We start from the raw sequence: 4,555 nt of genomic DNA, 5'->3' as shown, positions 1-4,555 counted from the left end.
TGCGAGTGCCCTCGTCAAATTATTATTATACCCGAAGTTAAATATTCCAACTAATTGGGGATTCGAATTGTAACAAGGTTTTAATACTTTGTTTAATGAATACACCAGGTTATCGACTGCGTGTAAACCAAGGTTTTACTACTTTGTTAACAATTACACCAATTACCCTTGAATGTAATTTCACCCCTGTTTTAATTATTCTAGTGGCTATTAATCCATTCCCGTGTCCGGTTAAATGAACGATTATTCGTACATATAAATACCCCGCCCATCGTGTCCGATCGAGTGTATATGGTAATTTATAGGGACGCCCAATTGTAAATCTTTATATTAACATTAACAAACTATCATTTAGTTAAACAAATATAAAGCCCATTAATAGCTCATAGTCTAATTTCCACAAGTGTCGTTCTTTTGTCCAAACCCCAATTATGATACAAAGCCCAATTACCCAATTTTAATATTTTTAGCCCAACATCATGATTACTTCGTCTTAAATAAGCATAATAATAACTTAAGTACGAGACATTAATTTAAAAAGGAGAACATAGCTTACATTGATTATTTATCGCGTAGTGTTACACGGACAGAGCTCCGACTTTAAAACCCGTAAAAATAACTTTTACATAACCCAAACTAATCTAATATAACACTAATCTATACTATATATATATATATATATTTATATTATACGGAGTATTATTATTCTTATGTTATGGGTGTGTTGGTGTGGTAAAACAATTCGGCCAGAAAACTGCCTTTTATAGAACTTTTTGGATTTTTGATCCCCATGCAAGTTGCATGAGGTTTAGTGTATTTGCCATGCAACTTGCATGGGCTTGTTTTCCAGCTCAAGTTTTGGCATTTTACTTGCCGACATAATATAATATAATTATAAATATAAAATATAAATAATTAATATAATTATTTATATATTATATTATATTCTTGTGCATAGCAGACTCGTAATTTTTGGTCCATTGCGTCGGGCGTTTCTTCTTGGCTCAGGTCCCGGTTCCGGATTTTCGATCGTCTTTTCGTACAATTTAATATCGTGTACTTTGCGTTCCGCAACTTGTACTCTTGTCATTTTTAGACGTTCTTCATCAATAAATTGAACCTTTTTAATTGTATCTTGTACATTTGAGCATTTTGGACCTTTCCGTCTTCAATTCGTCGTTTTCGCCTTTTGTCTTCGCACTTATTTAATATAAACGAATATTACTTGAAAATGGAACAATTGCAACTGAAAACTTGTCATATCGGAAGGATATTGATACTAAATATATGTTCATTTATAGCACTATCAAACGCTGAAGATTGTATTAGGAGCGGTCTGGAGTCTTGAAGTTGTCACTTTTGTATTCAGAACTCGTTTAATCTACTGGTACTTCTATCCCTTATCTTTATATAATGTCTTCTATCATTATGTTATGTGATATTGTTGCCATGATTAGCAAGTAGTTATCTTTAGTGTATGCTATGATGTAAGCAGTTATAATGCCGAAATAATATTATGGTCTGTGTATGCTGTTGAAATGCTTTACGATTATGCTTTAAACTTAATCGCTTTTCCAACTAATAGAACGTAGTTATAGGCTATGTTATTGGGAAGTCGCGAACCCCGATTCAGAATACACTATCTGTGTCACCCTTTGGTAAGAGAAGTCTATCAGATACAACGTAATATCGACTGAGGCACACCGGTTGTAGTAAGTCTATCAAGCTTTGGATTCCGACTGAGGACTCTTTCGTAGTGAAACATCTAACTAGACCCTTAGTACATTGTCGGTCCCAGACAATGCTAGTGTAGTCACCAAGCATATAAACTTCGTACGTGCATGCTGAAGCACAACGGTTGTTGTAAGCTGTACCTCTGCTAAGTAAGGTCATGGAACCCGGTTAGTGTTGACTAGTACACTGCACCATAACGCGGTCTCAAGCATTGCACCCCGCTTTAGGGATTCTTAGTTAATTAAGGAACTGTTTGTTTAGACACATAAAGGATTGGACTGTTAGGATAACCGAACGTGTTCATGGAAGTTAGCTTGACTTGGCCATGGTGTTCTTTATGGTTGAATTCTTTTTAAGGGCCTAACTATCTTTTAAAACCAATCATTAATGAAAGCATTGAAACACATCATGTCTCTCGGATATGGTAAACCATGTATTCTATTATGCTTAAGAAAGTTTAGACCATTGTAGAATGTTAATACATCACCCAACCGAGTCGCTCAATCGGATGAGCCGTCTGAACGTGTATACATGTAGTCAGACTGCACGACGTCGGGGGTAAGGGACGTTGCTGTCTATTCAGAATCTTCAAGCGTAACGCAGTACCCAGTGACATGTCTTATGACAGGGGCGTTTAGGACCAGTGTAATGAATACAAGGCCTCTGCCTATTCATGAGCCAACATTCCATAATCTTGGCAGAATAACTGATGAAGTCATAGTATGCACTCACTTTAACCTTATCTGAATTACGAATTTTATCGCATTTACTTTATCTGTCTTATAAATTAGAAAATCCAGAAATTAAGTAACCACTACTCCTTCCTAACTATCTTAGGCTTAAATATAGGTTCAATTCTACTGATATCTCAAAAATACGACTCTAGGTCATACTTCCCTTACTCATACTAAGGAGTAGTACGATTTAGGCCCCGCTAAATATAAATTTAAAACAGTACTACTCCCCCGAGGGGTTGATCCTGGCGCGCCGCGACCCGACGACACCGCGCGAATAAAAACCGTCCGTTTCGGCCATATCAAGGGAGAAGCTAGTTTTTGGCGCCGCTACCGGGGAACTGGTATCAAGAAATACTGCTCTCTATCAAACTTATTCACAAGTATTTAGTGGTGTCTAAGAAAGACAATTATACACAGGCTTGGTTGTTGGATTTTCCGAACAGTCGCCAATTATACTGGGACCAAAAGGATCCTGCCTCTCCGTAGTCAGCCTGGTCACTTGGTTTGTTGAATAGTTCGTGCGGAGCTCTGTTACCGAAATACCAGGGAATCAGTAGCCAGAACCAAAAACATATTCAACTGTAGGATAGTTAGTTAATTACCTTAGATTACTTAGACTACCTTAGATTAAATTAGATTACATTAGAATTAGACTACCTTAGACTAGTTTAGCTTACTTTAGATTAATTTAGTTTATTTGCTAAAAATTAAAAACAAAAAGGCATACCCAGTGTATGACCCAAACCCGATCTAGACCAGGGTCGTTGTTATTCGTACCTGATCCAGACGCAATAATCTCTAAAGCACGCAAGGAAGCACGAATCAAAAATCGAATGGAGTTACGCATTACTTTAGCAGAAAATACCAAACCCTCGATTGAAGTTCGAGGAGGACCGATCAGATTTCCAGAGATTCAACGATACTCGTTCGAGTTAAAACATCACATCATCCAGCTCATCCAGAATAGCTGTCAGTTTCATGGACTACCGAATGACGATCCTAATTCTCACCTTGATAAATTCATATCTCTTTCGAACTCCTACAAACAGCCAGGGATAGGACAAGATATAGTCCGGCTATACTTGTTTCCCTATTCTTTCACTCATCATGCTCAAACTTGGTTCGAAGGACTGGAAAAAGATTCCATCACGTCATGGATGGAGATGGCTACTAAATTCCTAACCAAATATTTCCCTCCTTCTAAACAAACGAAACTAAAGAATGACATCATTAACTTCAAACAAAGTTATGATGAATCTCTTTACACTGCATGGGAGCGATTCAAAACCTTGCTGAAGAAATGCCCTAATCACCAGCTAGAACGATCAGCCCAAATCTGTGCCTTCTGCAATGGTCTTACGGTAAATCATAGGATGACGATCGATGCAGCAGCTCAAGGGAATCTGATGAACCAAACCGCAGACGAAGCATAGGAATTGCTCGAGAACATGACGATGCATCATCATGACTGGAACAGTGGTGAAACAACTACATATCTGCCCCACCCTCTGCACTTAACAATCAAACGGAGGCCATCAAATTCCTCACGGATAAGATGGAATCTCTTGCTAAACAACTCGGAGAATTGAAGACGCAGCCGCAGCAGGTCAACCAAGCTCAGGCTTGTGTTAGTTGTACCAACTCGTAACCTATTGAATAATATCAAGTTGAGTACGAAAACCCTGACGGTTCTGTCTGTTACGTCCAATACCCAGCTCATCCACCAAATCCTGGATTCAATCAACCACCTAGGGTTAATCAATTTCAGCGAAGCAATCAACCTTTTGGCTATCACTATCCACCTTATCCAGCCCAACAATCTTAATTGACCTACGATCAACCACTTCCACTCACTGGTACCCCAGTTGAGGAAAACTCCTCTACCACCCAGATTACAAAAGCAACTAACCCCACTCTCGGAGCTGATGATCAGTTGACTCAATTCATTCAAGGACAGCAACAACTAAATTAGAGAACTGCAGCCAAGCAAGATCAGACGGAGATACTAATGAGAAATCAATTGGCTCTGCTCAAAATTCTGGAAACGCAACTCGGACAGTTATCACAACGCCTTGAAACCCGAC

At 38.6% G+C, this 4,555-nt stretch overlaps 1 non-coding gene across 1 annotated transcript; it reads right to left on the bottom strand.

Annotated features, from left to right (window-relative positions):
• Positions 1-3,682: 3,682 nt before the first annotated feature.
• LOC139879145 (small nucleolar RNA R71) lies at positions 3,683-3,789 on the bottom strand. The gene has a single exon (XR_011769997.1). It is a non-coding gene; the product is annotated as a small nucleolar RNA R71 (small nucleolar RNA).
• Positions 3,790-4,555: the final 766 nt, after the last annotated feature.

The sequence above is a fragment of the Rutidosis leptorrhynchoides genome, chromosome 11, assembly GCF_046630445.1.
Source record: "Rutidosis leptorrhynchoides isolate AG116_Rl617_1_P2 chromosome 11, CSIRO_AGI_Rlap_v1, whole genome shotgun sequence".
Lineage (NCBI taxonomy): Eukaryota > Viridiplantae > Streptophyta > Magnoliopsida > Asterales > Asteraceae > Rutidosis > Rutidosis leptorrhynchoides.
The sequence above is the reverse complement of the archived record's forward strand: the minus strand, read 5'-3'. Positions and strand labels throughout refer to the sequence as shown.